Genomic DNA, 19,985 nt, shown 5'->3' with positions numbered 1-19,985 from the left:
ACAGAACGTTTTCCAACGGGGTTTTGCCATTATAAAATGCTTCTGTGAATTAGGCCCTGTATGTGGAAAGCTGTCTTGCATTTATTTACGAATGTTCGTGTTTTCCTTGAAACATTGGTTGCTTTTGTGGACTCCTTGAACCCATGAAACTGTGGGGGTATCTTTCCCATTCCCCCTCCTCAAAGTGCTTTCTAGTAGGGAGGTCCCCTTAGCAGTCTCCACCTCTAAGGATTGTCAGGGATCTCCCAAGCTGGCACTGTACTATTTTTCTCTTCCTCTCCCTGGCTCTTGTCATCACCACTCAGGGAGGTCTGCAACGGGGTCATATGTGTTCCCGGTAGGCTGCAACAGGCAGCAGTGGGGCCCCAAAGCAGGTGGGGTACGCAGAACTTCGGTCAAGCCACCTTCTCACTCCTCTGCTAGTGCAGACAGTGACACAGTCATACCTAGCTACGGCTGTCGAAATAGCACTTGTCCCAAAACTCTATGTGTAGACATCAATGGTAGACAATGCACCATCACATAAAAATATCCATTATAGAAGTTATGCAGACTTAAGAGAGGACTCGGCATCTCGGCCTCCCATTCTGTCGCTTCCTTGCTTTACCATCTGTGGAATCAGATCTGAAAAAAGTAGGACAAACATTACCAGCTGGCCTGCAGAAAAAGAACAAAGTATGTCATGTTATACAGCAGTCACTTAACTAAGTCAGCACTATATAGACAGCTTAGCAGCAGCCAATACATGTCAAGGCTGGTGCTCTACCCATAACGAGGACCTGCATACATGTTCAGGAAGTCATGGTGGTACGAGGTGCATCATTGCCTCCTCTCTGTTATTGGATCCCGCCAAGAGGGTTAATCCATTCATATGGGTTGGCACATAACTCTCATCATATTGTGAGACTAGTGGGTTGCATGTGTTGCAGGAAGCTTCACAAAGCTCTGTGGTGTGCCACACTTCCCACCTTGACAGCACACCCACACATTTCATGGATCTGCTACATAGGCAGTTTGTACAGGCTGTTTTGCAGTGTCGACCATGATCTAGACACACAGAGTTATTGAATGTTGCTCTTCTTCCCTGCTACTCGGAACATCATTTTTCTTTACCTTTGTACAGAATGATAGCGTGGTTAAAGAACATATTATGGAGGCTTCAGATCAATAGCAGTCTCCTGTTAAAGGATCCAGCTGGTCATTCATTTGGCCATTTGAGCTTAACTAAAGAAGCATTGTCATGTGTGCCATCATTTAAGCAATAATCAACCGTTCCTAGGGCTGGAGCAGATGATAACAGCCCAGGGCCAGAGCCTTTAATGAGGGTCCGCTGTGCTGTTATCACCCATTCCGGCACCTGGAATGGGTTATTATTGCTATTAGCACCCTAGATTTCACATCCGCAAACACATGGTGTTAGGAACTATGTATTTCCTTTCCTTTCCTCGCGGCGTACCGTTCATTGAAAGAAAATACTTGCATAAGATGGCCACCATGGAGCTGGAAGGCGTGGCTCAAGGCGGGGCTCAATACTGAGCCCCTCTTCCATTTCCATGGTGGCCGGCAACAGGGAGACGTAGAGAAGCTGGAGCGGCAGGCCTCACTCCGGCAGTAAGCAGGTAAGCTGAGCTGGGGAGGGGGATTGAGGCTAAAATCAATATTACAGAGAAGAGAGGATGGGGGAAGATGGCAGGGTGGGCCAAGCAGCCATCAGGTTGCATAAATGCGGGCTTCGATCCTGGGATTCATCCCATGATTCAAGCAACCTGATTGGTGCTCACCTCGCTCCAGGTGCTAATAACTGATATAGCCCACCAGACGTTTACGTATCTGACTAAGCTCTGTGATAACGTTTCTATTCATGCTTTGATTATCTTGTGTGTAACATATTTGAACTGAGCAAAGAAAAGGGGGCCGGGCTCCTCAAGGTTAAAGCTTCTCCGCTAAGGAGTTTTTCAGTAAACATTAAAACAGAAATGGGAAGGGTCCTGCAGGTCTGGACAAGGTATGGCGATGCCCAAAGCCACAATGATAAAATATTGAAGGTAATGTCTTGACCAATCATGCACCCTACATAATATAATAGATTGCAATCACTGGGTTTATTACAATAAGGTTTACAAGGTAACTGGTTAAGGATAAATTGGAAAAACTTCATTAATGATTATTTCTCTTTATTGTGTGAGTGTTTTATCAAACACTACAGCCAACCTGTACTAGATCTTGTAAGTGATTTCAATCTGGCACTTCACCTAAGTCAATGCCTAACGTGGGATGCACAACTGAAACCCTTAATTATTTATTTGTGTCTATAAATTCTTTTATTTCTGAATGATGTACCACTTATATCACGGCCCTCTCTTTTAACCACCCGGTCACATTGAACCAGGAAGCAGGCTGGTTTGCAAAGTTAAAATATTTATTTTATGGATTTCACAATATATATCACACAATCCTTAATGGGTATACAATAATCACCAATGGGGTGATGTCACACTTAGCAATCTCTTTAATCATAAGGAGTAATGATGGGCAAAAACAATGCAGCACAGAAATACTTTTGGGTATGTTCAATCAAACAGCAATGTGATTACTATTTCACCCTGCACACTCTTCAATCCCCCCAATATGCAATAGGAAGAAATAGAAGGAGAGAGAACAGGTTTCAGGAATGCAGAAGTCAATACAATATATCAATCCCAATTTCCCCCCAGCATACACCCGAGAAAAACAGAATTGATTGGCAAACTTGTCAAAAATGGTTTTAAAGTTGGCTTGAATGGAATGGTTAAAACACTGAAAATGGTTTAAATCATTGATATTGTTGAAATTCACATGGGAGCTACTTTGTATGGTATCAGACAAACACTAGCAATGATTTGAGAGTAATAAGCTAGTTGAAAACTGAATTTTGAGGTTGGGTGCAATGAAAAGCTATTTTACACGTGATACATTTTAGCCAAACAAAGAATTTGCGGCAAACTTTTCCGTGTGCGGAAATCGCAACCGTGGGAAAACTATAAGGAGATGAGGTGGGTTCCTTAGAAAGCCTAGGATGTTAGCTTCAAGCAGACACTTACATTCCGTTGCTAGCATAAAGTGTGAAGAAGTTATGAAAATTTTCGTGGAGGTTGTTTTTTTTCAGAAAGAGGCAAAATGTAAAACAAGAATGCACTGTTTAAAATACAAACAAGGTTTCTTTACACTACGGATGGACTATGAAGATGCAAACTACACAACAGCACAGCCACCAGACCAGGACGTCACCGATCAGGTTTTTGCCCGCCGAGACGCTTGCCTTTCTTCAGATAAAATATATCAGCGCCAAGATGATTTTAACAATATTATTACAAAAGGACTATAGGATAAGAGAGCGTTCAGGCAAGACAAAGAGAATTTCTAACAATACAGTTCTGGATATAAGATAGATTTGGATAGGGATGACTATGGACAGTACACAGGCTAGTGACAATCCTATACTATGAATACTCACTACCAATGTTTTGAATGGAACCGTCAGAGATTCTGGTAAAAATGTCTGGGACAGACTGCTGCGCACACCGGACTGGACGGATCAGCGATTAGCAAGGCCCTCTGGACACCTCACGGCAGGACTGGACAGCAAGGTGCTCTGGTCTACACTGCACAGCACGACTGGACTGGATCTGCAATGGCTCTCTGGTCTGCACAGCACAGCATGGCGCCAGACTTGGTTTAATCTGCTCTTCTGGTTACGAAGATGATTCTTTGGCAGGCAAGCAGATACAGCACAGCCTGTCTGCTTCTTTGTTTTCCCCTTTAAGTTTAGGCATGGGTTCTGGAAATTAGGCCAAGCTGAAAGTGGTTCAGCTATGCTCTGAGCCTTTCTGCTTGCAAAGTTTCTGTAGTCTGGAACAAGGAGTATGGATGGATCTCTGTCAGAGTGCTTTGCCCAATTCGGGATGGTGGGTGGATCACTGTCCTTTTCTAGGTCCTCAGCTGTCTCTATTTATGTGTTTCATAAAGGGGTGGGTAAGCTGAATTTTCCTAGGTGCACCCCCTAGGTAGTCTATTGGCTAAAGTCTGATCTCTACCTTGATTGGAGGGGAAAACAGTGTGTCATCATGATGATGTGGTTTATGAGACAGGGAAAACCTCCCCTTTGCCTTTTGCACATAAAATCTATTTATACATCTTTACATGTGTACAATCTTTATACCAATGACATACATAGATCACATATTCTGTGGAGCACACCCTCTTTCAAGCCTCATTGCTGTGAGATCTTGGGTCTGGATTTGGCAAAATTTCACACTTTTTGTCTGGGACACAACATCTGATTTGTCCACAATTTTATACATATGTGCACATTGTATATGGGCATAATCGTATGAAGTTTCATGCTTCTGACATGAATACAATTGCTACAAAACAAGAATGTTCACTACGCCTTCTCAGAACATTGCACAGAGTTCTGGGTCCTTTTAAAATGTGCACAAAAAAATCACATTTAACAATACTGTAATTGTACAATTTTTACAAATTTGTATGGTAATTTATCAGTCTTTTTCAAAATGTGCGTTCTGTGCATTGTGAATCCACAAATGGTTGTCTGCCCCCACCTCCAAAGTTTCTGGCAGGTCTGAAGCAATCCGCACCCTTCCTTTGGCAGAGGACACTGTTGACACTTACAATCTGCATATCCTTTCAGCAAAGGAAGGTTCATTGTCTCCTCCAGGAGCAGCAGCCCAAAATCTCCTCCCCTCTTAATCAACACCTGAATGTGAGTTCCTGGCCTTTGGGGGGAAGCAAGAGAGATGCCTTTTGTTGGGGAAATCTGGGGGAAACTGGTTTGGTGACTCTGAGTTCAGCTAAATTCACTGTCAATTTATAACATTTTCTTAATTTAAAATAAAACTTGCAATTTTTAATCAAGCAGCTAGATTTCACAGGCAAGCACACTTTTTACTGTGGATATTTTGATAATAGTTTCTGCTTTTCCTGACATTGTGTGTTCATTTGGATTCCTTAAATGAAGTTACGGATAACACCCAGCAAGGATGTTGGATGTTTTCTGATGTTTTGGACCAGCATTTTTATTTTCAGCAACCAAGAAAAAAGGATTTAAGAGCAATTTCTGGGTTTCCTTGCAATAAAACACTGCCTTTCATGCAGTTTCCATTTTTACTCGGTATGCAGCCCAGTGACAGGTTTCAGCAGTGAGGTCTCCTTCCACCACTGACAACAGGAAAAGTAAATTTGGCAGCCATATTTTTCCGGTTTCAAAGCGCATAAGGCTTTTGCGGCCATTTTGTTGATTCTGGTGCCATCAACACACAGGGGTGTCGCAGGGCAGAGCCTATTGGTTTAAAACATCCCACAGTCTTTTTCAAGGCTAAAGACACTGTCTAAGGTAGGACCGATGGAAAACAAAAGAGGTGATGGCTGGAAGGTTTGGAATTAATCCTATCCTTTGCCATTGCTCTGGGAAACCCTCCAGACCATTGTTCTTCACCTGCCAAGCCATTACAAAAAGGAAAGACCATATGCAAATCGGGCTTAAACAGGACCGACACAAACAAATACCCAAAAATAATTTCTGTTACAAATACCCTGTTCTAAAATGTGGCTGTAGAACATCTAGAGTGGAAGTAATTCCATAGAAAAGGGTTTGCGACTGATGTTCATTCTCAGTAGAGGGGCTCCCATTCCCTTGTTTAATTTGTAAAACCTGGGGTTTCACCCTTAGTAAACCCGGGTAATCCAGATGTGGACCCCTTGCTCACTGTGCCTTAGAGGGGCTCAGCTTCACCTCACTGATGAGACATGACTAGGCCAAATCACATGTATGGGGTTGATGATGGTACTCTTGTTCAGTGGAGAATTGTTTAGCATTTCGGTGCTGGACTGCCCTTGTGGGTGCGACCAGACTGATATGCAAATGGATTTTTCTCCTTTGTGAAGGGTGCAGTGAGCTAAAGCGTGGTTGTAGACCCTCCTGAGTTGGAGAAATGCCATAGAACAGCGTATTTGACCCATGTTCGTTCTCAGTATATCGGCTCGCACACCCTTGTTTACCATGTTGGATTTGCGAACTTAGCTCGTAGTCCGTGAACATTGCAGCAAAAACATATTTAAAAAAACAACATTACACACTTATCAAAGAAATAAAACTAGCTCTGCAGAGGTGAGGGATGGGATTTGTCCAGAAAGAGCCCAATGCAGAGGCTGCAATGGAGGATAATGGTCCGGAGGCCTCGTTATTTATTTATTTATTTATTCATAATGCACCAAAGACAGCAGGCATCAGGACGCACACAGACACACTTCGCTTGGCCCGACAACTAGGGCTGATGGGGCGTTATCCCCCGTTCCGGTCCCTGGAGCGGGGGATGAACGTCACATTATTGACATTAGCATAACACAAAATGCAAGTCTATGTACTTTACTAAGAAATGTAAAGTAGATGGAGTCTATAAGATTTTATTTAGTTCAATTTGTTAACTGTGAAAGGTGGTTCCTAAAGGAACCTTTCTATTCTAGTACAAAATGTATCCAGGAGAGGTTAGAATGTTAGGTGAGGAGGGAAATGATGGAAGAGGCACCAAGCACTAATATGGAGGGGCAGGTGGACAGGGTAAGGTGTTGCACATGTGTTACTTCTAAGGTAGTGGGCAAGTACCCGGATGGAGTAAGGCCTAAATTGCCCTATGCTAAGGTGGGGTTTCCCTACCTAAGGAAAACTAAGAATCATCTGTGACAAGTATCTGCCTGTGTCCAAAACCTATACTTGCCCTCCCAACTAACTGTATACAGTGTGTAGGGATGTCAGCATCAAAAGAATAGTGTTCAAAATAGTGTCCAGAGCTCCTAACAGATCTTGGTTTAGGATCAGTTTCCCATTCCCCAAGTTCAAAATAGTTCTCAAATATTGGGGTTCTCTTCCCCAAGAGTTCAAATCTTCTCACTTTCAAAATTAACACAGTTTCTAAGTTCATTTAAGATCAGTACCTTGTACCAGTTCACTTAGACAGTTCTGTTTCTTAACTTCAATGTGCCCCTATAAGGCTGTTGCAAAACATAAGCTTCTTTAAACATACTTTAATTGGCTTCTTCCCTATAGGGCACTTGGTCTAGGTGCAGTTGTCGGACCGCATGGCCCACCCATTACAGGCCACGCAACCAATATACATTCTTACTGTTTCCATCAACAATTGGCCACTGTTTCCATCTGACAGTGATGTTTAGTTGATTCCTCAGAGTCACACTCTGATGACACTGTACTGTGACTTGCTTAGCCACCATGCACTTTGTTATACTTTTCTGTATTTCCCTGGCTCTTGCCAACACAAGTTTCTTCTTAACCTTCAATTCCTGGCTTTGGGCCAGTATTTAGTTTCTCATTTTCATACCCTTCTTGGTATTCTCTTGACTTTGTCCATACTTATTTCATACAACAGATTGCTCGATGTCTGTCTCAGGTACTACTTTGCTTCCACTCCATGTATAAGTGTTAAATTGGCTTTTTACGCTGTGCAGCATCCGAAAAGTAATTTCAATCAGTTTCAGTTCATTCAGCATCTTTAAAGTACTTGCTCCAGCATTCAAAAGTACTTTTCACTACTTTCAGTTCATTTGGCATTTGCAAAGGACATTGTTATGCGTTATCGGAGCACCCCGGCATGAGTGTGTATCTGCTTTACACTCACTGGTTACATACAGCAGCATCCTTTTACTTGGCGTCCTTCAGGATGGGCTTCTCTGGGGTTCTCTGGCTCTTGGCTTCCCCCAGGCTCGGCCTCGCCCTCGTAGCCTCCACCAACCTCACTGCTCAATCTCATAGCTTCCTGCGGCAGCGGCTGGGGTCTAGGGCAGTCCGACAGCTTCTGCCCAGTAGACCCGCTATGGTGGGTAACAGGACCTCTGGACCCTCAGACAGCCGACCAGAGCTCCGGTGTCCCTTTCTCCTGCACAACACCACTCCAGACACCTGGGTCTCCAGCTTTCTTTCCTCCAGCCCGTTCATCCTGGCAGGCATTTTCATATTCACCAGGTATGTTAAGTGACTCCAGGTGTCGGTCATTGAGTTCCCTTGCCTGACTATGGAGCACTATGGAGCACTTCATTAGGCAAGCATTGCTGGTTGTTCCATTGGTATGCCTCCACAGCCCTCTTCGTTGTCTCAGTAAAAGAGTGGTGTTTGAAACTGCCCAATTTAAGAAAAGGAGCATTTATACGTCTGTTTTGTCCATGATATGTGTGGGTATCAGTAAAATGAGGGTGTGTGCTCCAAGTTGGTCTCTTCCATTGTCCCAGTACTAAGGTGTTGTTTCTGGGGGACAGTTTGGAAGGAGGGAAAGGGTTGACAATATCCCACAAAGGCTTTAGGGATAGAGGGCTCATTGTGAAAAGGGAACGGGGGAAACTGTGTCTCACCCAAGGACAACCTCTCCCCACTCCCCAAGTTCCCTCCAATCAGGTGATCCTCCATCGCATATCCACCACCAGGGTCAGGATCCAAAAGCAATGGCTTTTCCCTGGCCCCCTGAGGGGAGGATCCTAGGTAAAAAGAAGTGAGGACACACTCAGGTTCCTCACAGCACTCATTGGGCATATTAATGAAGAGGGCAGGCCAATGGGAATAATATTCTTAAACAGTTTCCCTGCCATTTGATGTGATGTCATTCTGGATATTTTACATTAAACAATGGTGATTGTCTACATTATGTTCTGCACACTGATTAATTTACTAATCAAAGTATGGTAGTTTCATCTTATCATGACATGTGATGTGCGTGTGACAGATTTCTGCTTTTTATTTTCTGATACTTTCACTCAAATATTAATTCCCATCTCATGATATCAGCCCAGTAGGCACGGATGCTATGGTATATAGGTCTCTGATGAGCAGATTGTCTCTGCAAACACATCTACATTTGTATAATGTATATAACTTTTCACTCCAAATAATTTAAAAAAGGAAAGGTGGGTTTCTATGACAATCCTATCAACAAATATTACTAAAAAGGTGCACTTATTTTGATTTCCATGTAGTGAGTTTGACACAATGTTAACTAGCAATTCCTTTACCTGGGCTGCAACAGCCATATGGTATAAGTCCTTTGAGGCTCATATCTGGGCCATTCATGACCCCAAGACGCCTGGCTGTCATAGCACTATTGTCAGAAGGATCTTTTAAATGAGTGTGTTGAGGGCTCAAATGTTGACACAGCCCACGGCCTCTTAAGTGTTATATCAGCTGGCTTCACAGATGCCAGACTCCATGTCTCTGCAAGCGTAAATGGCATCTTTAATTGAAAGCCTATTTTAAGAAAGTTGTTTATAATTTGGGCAAATCCACTGTGAGCTCAGGTTTTAGGATGCATTTCTGTATTTTAGGGAACTCCTGGATGGACCCAGTGACAAATGAAAACTTTAATAAGCATAATACATTTTATCACCAAGGCCTGTTTTTTTAGAACGAAGGGAGAATGGCATGCCTTGGTGCCAGGAAGCTGTCTTAAGGTGAATGGCCTAGCCTTATGGCCTTGGTTTAATTTCTTGTGGGAAAACCTTTCCCCAGCACTGCTGCTGGGTCAGAGAACATACTCTTTATTTTTTAGACAATGTTGCTGACTTCCTATACAAATGTTATATATGAAGTCACTTTTCTTTTCTACATGTTAATGTTTTATGGTGTTCTTTAATCAGGGGGCTTATACCATTTTTGTAATCAGACTCCTGTTCATAAATGTGTAGACGTTATCTCAGATTGACTGTTCTCCCATTTAATAAAGATTGCTGTGTACTTTCATGTAACTGAAGAGATCGCTATTGTGCCTTGTCCTTTACTGTTGACAAATACACTTTTGTTGTAGCTGGTCTGCTGGGATAACATTTCCAAGTATGCGATTCTGTCAAATGCCTTGCACAGAATGCAGCTCATTAATTTATTTGTAATTGGGGAATTTTCATTTGCATCCTTTCCTTTTGTATATATTTCCCTACAAAATCCCTTCCTCCTGCTCCTTGTGGCAGTACAAGGGGTGGACAAGGGACTCTTCTTCTCGACTCTTTCTGGACAGCTGTGGATGAGTGTTTCTTCTACTGTCTATTCTTTCTTTTTAGGGAATGATGTCAGTTTCATTTATGGCTCTTCTCTGCTCTCTGGATTTTCCTTGCGGAGTATGCATAGCCATGCTGAGGCCCTTCAAAGAATGTGCGTGTGTTTCACTGTGGAGAGTGGTAGAAAGGCTGGTTTAGTAACTCATAGAAATACAGATTCTGAAAAAAGTACATCCTATCATGAGACTTGTATGTAACATTTTATCATCCATGTTTTAATACTGATATTTTCACCCAGTCATTCTCTGCACTTTGATGTTGTTACTTAACATTTAATTCTGTCTTTTGTTGAGTGTTTTACCCCTTTACTGTGTCTGTCCTCCTGATTTAATTTAAAGGATTTTCTCCTGGACCTGGTCGAGGGTTGACAGCTTTTCAATTAATTGACATTGGCCCATTTTTCCTAAATCAGGTCACCCTTTTGGGATTTGGATCATACAGGCAACAGGAGAAATCTTATCATTGATTACAAAATCTCCCTGCCAATAGGGTAAAAACCTCTTCTGCGTGGATTGCTCCCTCTGACAAATATAAAGGTAAACCCTGTCCCTTACCTTATAATCCCCTTCTGTTGTCTTCAGGTGATACTAAATTTGAATTCCTTAAGCAGATTTCTCTAGATTGCGTTTGGTGTATGCAAAAGCATGCTGTTGGTGTCTTCTCATAGTCCTTATGTATTTATGAGTAGTTGAGGCATTAATCAACGTCTGCTCCTGAGTTCAGTAAATCAGTCATTGAGGTAATACCATTTTGCATCCAGTCGATAATTCAAACTCAGACATTTTGGTGGTGGAAGAAGATTTAGATCTGAGGCCCATGAGGTCAATCGACAATCAAATGTCCCAAAATGGTCCAGCATCATTTACAAACCTCTTCAATATACTGACAATTGTTTTTGCATCTCCACACACCCTACTCATTGGTGGGTGGTAGATGATGTGGAGTTTTCACATCCTTCTTGGGATCTATGAGAGAAACTGTGTCTTTAGGCTTGCCAGTGATGTGGAAAACATGAATAAATTAGCCACAGGCTGCTCTCCTAGGCATTCCCTATCATATCATTGACAGCATGCAGTGTCTTTTAGTCAAAATGACTAATTTCGATGACAACACTGTAGGACACGCCTCTAAATTGCTGCAGGTGTAATGGAAGAATGGCCTCCTGTACAATGTGGCTATGATAAGGTTCTCTTTTAAAAACATATATGTTTTGAATATACTGAGAAGACGAAAACTATAATTATTAAAACTCGAGTTATCATTTCAACAGCCTCCTTTTCGAAGTAAGCTGGTTAGTTGCAATTAGCAGAAAGGCTAACTTCAGTATGCCAAAGCAGTGTAATATTCAGTTTATTTGTTGAATTGAAGTTGAACCACATATTTACCTTTTGAAAGTTTGATGACATAAAAAAAATAGGTCAATACAACTCACATTCCTTTAGAGAGTTGGGAATCGTTCTCTCCGTGGCCTCTGTGATGCTGAGTTTTACTACTTTTCTGCATGTTTCAGCTGGTACAATGAGATTGTGAAGCACATGGCTTTGTTCTTCATGCTGCTTCCTGTTGCTTTCACAGTCTTTCACAGTCTTGATTCTGGATATCTTGTGATGATCCAGAAGTCTAATTGTGTGCTGTATGTTTAACTTTGTTCTCACTCTCTCGTTGTTTTATTGGTCAGACGTGTCCTTATTGATGCTTTTTGGTGTGCATTTGCTTTTTTGTAAAGGGACATGCCTTTTCACATTCCATCTCCTGGCATCTTCTGATACCAGTGTCCCACTGCTTTTGCTTGGTAGTTTTTCTTTGGCTTCATCTATGTCGCTGTTCTTGGTCCCCTACAATTGTCTCTTCAGACTATCCCTCTATCTAATCTAACTTTTCCCTTCATTCTATCGTGCATTTTTCTCGTTCTCTTCTTTTCCTGACACTCTGCATACTACTGTTTCTAACTGCCTCACTCCCATGCAGTCATAGACGGCCTCCCATTTTCTTCACCTCAATTCTGCTACAAGCTGAGCTACTTTTCTTTCTTCATAATGCTCGACTGCCCCTGCTTCCTCCACTCTCACTGTTACTTCTCCGTCTTCTCTACCTTTCTCGCCGTCTGCAAAACATCCAGGTCTCATCTTCGAGCCCTTTCTTTCCTTTCTTTCTCACATATTTAACACTGGTACAGTAGATCGTTTTCATATCAGGTGTGTGGCATTGTGTCTTGCTTGAGACATTCCTTTAGCAATTGCATCAGTAATATTGTAAAGTGCTGAAACTGCCAATAACTTTACGTCGTGATCCTTGATGTTCCCTATGCAGTGTGCTTTGCTGCATTTTAATTTGACAGTTTGATGGATTGCCAAAACTACACTTTATTCCCCTTGGTCCCATGCATCACTGCTTGAAATTGCTTCAATAGTTCACCATTTTACGTGATTGCGCATGGCATATGTTCAGGAAATGTCCCTCCCTTTGGCGCATAGAACATAATTTATCTTTGTTGGTCATTCCTCCACCTTTGCTAGGTGTGCTTGATCTCCGCACCTACAGCATGTTAGTTTATCAGTTGTGCATCCTGTGTATTTAGCGAACTTCTCAATGGTCTGCCTTTTTATTTTCTCGTCATGTACTGAATTTCAAAGGGTGGGGTTTCCTTTCACTTTCTCAGATGCTTCTCCTGTTTCATTACGCGTGGCGTTCTTGCGGGTCAGCATTTTCTATGTATGTGCATATCTTTGCAATGCACTATAGATAAGTCTTTCATCATCAGGGGTCAGATTACAGAAACTTTGCACCGGTGCAAGGGCAAAGTTGCACAGTATTAGCACTAGGGCAAAGTTGTCACTGTTGCAATAATGCCGTGAAAATCTATCTTTTTTGCCTAAGAGCAATTTTTGCCCTGATGCCTATACCATGCCAATTTGCACTTGTCATGTTGTAATAGTTTTCTTATACGTCCTAGTGTTTTTAAAAATAGGGCAAACTTTGCCCTAGTACTAATACTGTGCAATTTTGCACTTGCACCGTTACCGCAAGGACTCTTAATTCTGCCACATACCATGAATTGACTCCTTTACAGTCTCTTTCTCATGTAGAACTCTTAGGTTCATTATGTTTTCTAGTTCCACGAAACTTTTCTCCTGTCTATTTTTTCCATTATCCTTATTGTAATCCTCATCTTGATTAGGTGGCGTGCCATTAGAGAGACTTTCACCTATTCTGTGTGCTTCCACTCCTCTATTGCTTAATAATCTTGCTTCCTTTCTGGCCTGCTTAAAGTTGGAGCCATCCATTGCCTCCGCGTGAGCTTAAACATTGGCTCCGTAAAATCGTTGTATTTCTCGGATTCCCTAGGTATGGGGGCTGTTGTGCAGCATTCTGCATTCTGCATTTTGTTCTAAGTAGAAGGCATTTCGCTTTCTTAACACTATTTTCTTTTGCTGCAGTTTCCCTGCTTGTAGATTGCTAGTCCTGCCCCAACACCAATATTGTGCATTGACATGCATAAGAGAAAATATAGACTGATTCAAGTGAAGGTTGTGTTTCCTTGACACAGTGTGCCAAAAAAGTATATATATAAAAATATATTCACTGGAAAAACTTTGTTAAAGGGATGTTATGGTTAAGTTGCACTAATATAAACCTGTGAAATAAAATTTAAGAAGACAAAAAAAACCTGAAATTCGCCAGTTATGGTAAGCTAAGCAACCATAACTGGCGCTAACACCGTTCTAAGACTAACACCCAGGACATCAAAGATGACATCACAAATGGCATCATTGATGACAACACTGATGACATCATACATCTGGGCCACTTGCTTTTGTTTACTGACATGACGCTAGTTTATTGTTTTTATTGACAATGAGAATTTCTGAAATTTAAAAGGTGCTATATATCTACACATTAAACTTTTATATGTTCTTGAAGTACTTTCGTTAGAGTTTAGCATGAGCTCATAGTGCACATACATGGGGCAATACGCATGCCTCAAAAACACAATTTGTGAACATGATGATTAAGTCTAATGTTATTGTCATTTTTTGGTGCTGTTGTTTCTTTCTTCCTTACTTTAGTTTCCCTGCATGTGCCTCTAATGTGTATGCATTGTGTTGTTATATGTATTATTTCTGCTAAAACAAGTGTGTGGTAAATTTTCAAGTGTTACCTCTTTATTCAATGTTTAACATTACTCAAAACTTTCATAAGGTAGCATTGATTAATTTACTATTGGAAATGACCAGATTGCAAATATTTTACTTCTATGATGCATGCTGCAACCATTGCCTAGATCAGTGGTCTTCAAACTTTTTTGGCCTGGGCCCTCCCTGAGCAAAATTTGGGCAGGCCGGGCCCCCCCAAAAGTGCCAGGTCGACAGTATGCAGAAATCGCTATGAACGTTTGCGTGCCGTCACTGCACCCTACTCCCAGTACAGACCCTGGGCTCTGACACCCTACTCCCACCACTATCCCAGTGCTGGCCCCCATCCTGCTCCCACCACAGTCCCATAACACAGGCATACAAACATCCATACACATTGAAATAAAAAATAAATCGCCATAAACGTACCTTCAGCAGGGGCCTGCGTGTGGTTGCTAAAATGACCCGCTCCAGGTTGCTCTGCCCGTAAGTGCGAGGAGGTGCAGGAGCACCCCCTCCCACATACATGCATGCAGTGCCCCAGCCAGCATTTCCAATGAGCTATGCAAGGCTGGCGAAGCAAAACACCCCCAGCGTTGCATGGCTCAGTGATCATGTGCGGCTGGGGAAATGAACTGTCAAAGGTATACAGTGTTTCCCTTTGACAGTTCAGCCACCCCTGGAGCACTCCCACAGCTGGAAAAAGCAGCTGAGGGAATGCTCAGTGTTTCACTGAGCTGGCTCCTCAGCTCCTCCATAATGGGTGAGGTGACCAGTGGCTGGACGCCCCCTCACCCATTATGGATGAGCCGGTAGGCTTGGACTGCCCTATAGGGCAATAGGGTGATGACTGTACCAAAAATGCTAAATGCTCGTTTAGGCCAGTCAAAATGGGCCACTTTTCTGGCCAATGTGGGCCAGTTTGAGGAGTTACTTCACTATGCAGCTAGTAGTTTTGACCATTGTTGCTGAATACATATTCTTTAAATATCACAATTTGTTTTACAATACAAGCTTTGTATTGGGATGCTTCTCCAGAACAATTGTGGGCCACTTACGCCCTGCTACACCTTGAATGTTCTCTTTCCGCCCTAGATCCCAGACACACACATGGCTTGTTTGAGTATTTTGCTTTCAGATGTTTGTAAATAAGAAAACCGTAGGGAAGACCTGGAAAATACTGTTGATGCAGTCGTTTGAAAATGTACACTGCACCTACAATTTTGGCTTCATTTGCTTGCTTTTAATTTCAGTCACACCCATTTCAGCCAAAAGACTTAGATGGCAAGAAAATGATCCGAAAATAACAATCTCTTACAATATCAAATGAACTGGGATGTGGAACGAATGTAGTGCAAATACAGCATGGACGTCATTTAGGGGTTGCCAGAGGTCGCTTGAGCGGCCTCTGCCGATTGGCTGGCAACCTCTGCCAATCACTTGCAACTTCTGAGGGGTTGGGGCCATCGGAGGGGGCGTGGCCACCAAAGCAAGCACAGTGCCATGGGTTCCTCCATTTTGCCGCACCTTGAGCCGCACAGCACATGTCGTGTGCTTCAGCCTTTACACTTCTGGTGCCTGGTTCTCATCGTCCCTCATGCCGTGTGCCGTGAAAGAAGGTAAGACTGGAGTTAGAGCAGGGAGTTGGTAATGTGCTCTGCTGGGTGGGGTGCCGGGTCCTCCTCTCGTCATCGGGCGCGTCATGCTGCTGGCCACCCAGGCAGGACCCACACCAGCCTTGCAGCTCTTTAAAGTTGTATGTTTGTTTGATTGTTTTCAGAGTAGATGTGCTTAAATAAAGCTGTGGACACGCCCGGCGACATGCACTGCTTTGAGTCAGTTTGAAGAAGGTGCGACACCGTGCACGAGGTTGACTTCACTGTACAGTGAATAGTGAAAAGAGTGGGATTTTGGCATGAATATTTGCCACTAGCACAGTGCAAGTTCTGCCACTATGGCTGCCTCATGGTGAATAGTTCTGCAAGTGTGAGGCGGTGGAGTCAATGGGAGGGGGAGGGCATGGCAAGAAGCGAAACCTGGGGTTTTAATGTGTGCAGATCCAAAGAACACGCTGTGTGCTAGTGAAGTTCAAGGTGAGTTGGGTTACAGCAGTGGGCGTTGCGCTGCCAGATGGAAGCACCTGGCCTTGTTGTTATGTTCTATTGTGTGCTAACAGGTTCTGTGCCTGAGCTTGGGTACGTATGGTGGGGTTATGATATATGATATGGCATTTATAACGCGCCTATACACAAGTGTTTCAAGGTGCGAAAATAGCCATAAAATAATCGAGTGGAGTAACAGGTACAACGGGGGCTGGGGGCTGAATTGGACCCTTTATGCCGGACTTGAGCACATGAGGATGACGGCCTTGTTTACCCAGGTCTGTATGTCTTGCACAACTGCATATGCCTAGTCACAGTCCATGTATGCTATAGAACACCCATCCTATGCCTAGAATGAGTGTAAGGTGCATATCATGCATCAGACGTTATGTGAGCCTGCACCTTGCATATTATAATGATATCTGTCATATGAGGCTTAAAGTAGATTAATAAGGCAGTGCGTGGGTGTTTGAGGCTGCACTTGGCATGTAAGGCTGCACTCTCTTTCATGTGAGGCTTTAAGTAGAATAATAAGGCAGTGCGTGGGTGTTTGAGGCTGCACTTGGGCATGTAAGGCTGTAACATCTTTCATGTGAGGCTTTAAGTGCAATAATAAGGCAGTACGTGGGCGTTTGAGGCTGCGCTTGGGCATGCACGGCAGTACCATCTTTCATGTGAGGCTTTAAGTCGACTAATATGTAAGTGATTGTGCGCTTGGGGCTACACCTGGGCATGTAAGGCTGCACCATCTTTCATGTGCGGTTTTAAGTAGAATACTATGGCAGTGATAAGGTGTTTGAGGCTGCACTTAGACATGTAAGGCTGCACCATCTGTCATGTAAGGCTCGAAGTAGTATAATATGGCACTTTTATCCTGGCTTTCCCCTATCCCTATACCCCTATCCGCCCCTGTCCCCCCAGAATGTCATTTCGCTCTGTAGACCTGTTGAAATAACAGGGCGGATCCACATAAAGAGGGGATTTGGGTTCATACACTTCCCATGCCAACATGGGCCTTGATGCACTGCTATATATGTATTGTATTCTTGTATGAAATATCACAATACAGGGATATTGTAACCATATTTTTCTTAGTGTACTGAGGGACAATGCTTCATGATGCCACTTCCTGTGATGTCACGTGGGGCTGTGCTCAAATGTCATCACTTCCTGTGATGTCACTCTCAGGGGCGTGGCATTGTGATGTCACTTTCGCTACCCCTGGCATTTTTGTGAAATGACATCCCTGAAATACAGCAGGTACATTAGCAAATGTCATAATAGGTTCTTCCCCTGAGGGTTTGGAGTAAGATCAGAGATAGGCACTCTAGGCTAAGGAGCTGGGACATTTCCGTGGCGTTGTCAAAAGTCTCAGTCAGCCTCCACGGAGCCCACATTTTCATGGAAACGCCTCAAAAACTGCAACATTGCAGAACGTGTTCCCAGCCTGGAAGTATGAACACAGTTTTTTAAGCTATTATTTGGAGTCAGCCGGAAAACAGAGGTATAGGAATATACTCAGGTTGAAACTTGCACAAAAGCACAGTGAATGCTTGAAGATTTAAATCTTTCAAGAGGAAGATAACTCCGAAGGTTGAGTTGAGGACGGCTTCATATGTACTGCAGTCAGTGGCTTCACAGGCTTATGTAGGGACATATTCATAGGCTAAGGTTCAGATGGGAACAGCTTTATCGACTCAGAAAAAACAGTTTAAAGAGTTAGGATAGAACATCTAACAGGCGCAGAACAGTACAACGCAGTGGCTCAGGTGGAATAGCTCACACACTCATTTGGGGGTAAAACACACACTTAGGTGGGGAGTGGGGTCATTGACAGGTTGGGCATGGCTCAGTAAAAGGCCAAAAGCCTGGGGATGACAAATACGGAATGGATATTGGCACAGTGATATGAGGCCTTTTACAAAAATTATCATGGGGGAAAGAAGAAACCACCTTCTCAATCAGAACCACTAAGTCTGATGGAGGGCGTAAAGGAAAATGTACTGGTGAAATGGGAAAGCAATATCATGAAAACTCCATATTTGTCATGACTTTTGCCATTATTGATATCCACCATGAAGACATACATGCATGACGGAAATCCATACAGATTATCTGCAGGAAGAGGTTAAAGGCAGAGGCACTCAGGATCCGGCCAGAGTCCTGTGCCAGGAGCCTCTCAATGTGGGTAAACAAACCAATGGAGAGAGCCAGTACCTCACATTTGTGAGTGGTCCAGCACTTTGACCAAGATTCTCCTTCAGTGGCAGAATCCGGCCCATATGGACCGTGGTATGGACCATGAACGTTTTAAATCTGACTACATTGCCAGTTGTTAGGCAAGATCGTATGCAGTACCAATAGGGTTCACTACAACAACCCTGACCTCCTGGCAGTAGTAACCCAACCTTTGGTATAGGTCTGTACTACACAGGTTGGTAGAGTGGACGTGTAGCCAGGCTTATCTCAATATGGCTCAAGGTGAGCTGTGGGGAGTTACACAGAGGTTCACAGTGACAAGTATCCAAGCAAACACTTACACACTGGGCTTCTTGATAAAACAATTATTAATGTATTTACCAGTCAGTTAATGTAAGCCTTCTTCAGAAGGGAGCACTGTAAAACACCACACAAATATACTTCAAAATTACACAATCTCTTAGTTCAGAATCACTAAATATCCACTTGGGATGGCATACAGTGGAGTCTTACAACCACAGGTGACTTCAATTCAAGGGTGCTGTTGACATTAATGTATCACTGTTTGCATTCAGAATTATTTAAGAGCAAGTAAAAAGGAAAGGCTTATTAGAGCAAACAAGTTACCACAAATATTTCTTAAGCAGGCAAATACTTTCAAATCCCCAAATAAGAGTCATTCAGTTAAAACAGGCTAAGCCAAGGTCAGTAGGCAAGAGTCTAGACGGGCTGAAGCACTTCTTGGAAGGTAAGTAGAAAAGTCTTTGCACAATGTTTCAGAAGTCTTTGAATAAAAAGATGAATCAATGTAGGACCACAAGCTGTTATACTTGGGAGTCGTAGAAGATGCAAGCAACTCTACAACAAGAGGTACGTTTTCTTAGACTTTGTACAGTACCTTTAAAATGAAGAAATGATGCAGCAGATGACTCCTGTTCCTGTGCAGATCTGCAGATCTCACTGTTCCTGGGCCTCAGTCATGCCTCAGTCATGCCGCATTTTGCTTGCGCCCTTGTCACCCTCCACTCTTGCACATTGTAAAAGTTCAACCTTCCAGCACCGCTGCCCCCCTTACCGTCCTCTGACAGACCCTTTGAACTCCGGCTCAGGTGTCCATTGGCATATACCTGTTCCTGAGTTCCCCCCATTCCATTTCAGCACTTGCCCCCCTGCCGTGTATGGCTGATGTGATCCTTTCCATCACATATATACTTTTATCAGTATTTATCCATTTCTTCTTCCTCGGGAGCATCAGCCTCTTCCAGTACATTGTCAAGCACGGCCTGCTGGCTAGCAGCAAAAAATGCAGTAGTCGTGAGAGGCTGCTGTATTCCCTCTCGGTCACCTCCAGACCAAATGATACCAAATGATACCAAATGATACCAATGATACCAAATGATACCAAAACAACGTCTTTGTTCGGGGGACTCCCTCTAGTTCCTGAATT

This window comes from Ambystoma mexicanum, chromosome 2q (genome assembly GCF_040938575.1).
Source record: "Ambystoma mexicanum isolate Mex_15411 chromosome 2q, UKY_AmexF1_1, whole genome shotgun sequence".
Taxonomy (NCBI): domain Eukaryota; kingdom Metazoa; phylum Chordata; class Amphibia; order Caudata; family Ambystomatidae; genus Ambystoma; species Ambystoma mexicanum.
The sequence above is the reverse complement of the archived record's forward strand: the minus strand, read 5'-3'. Positions refer to the sequence as shown.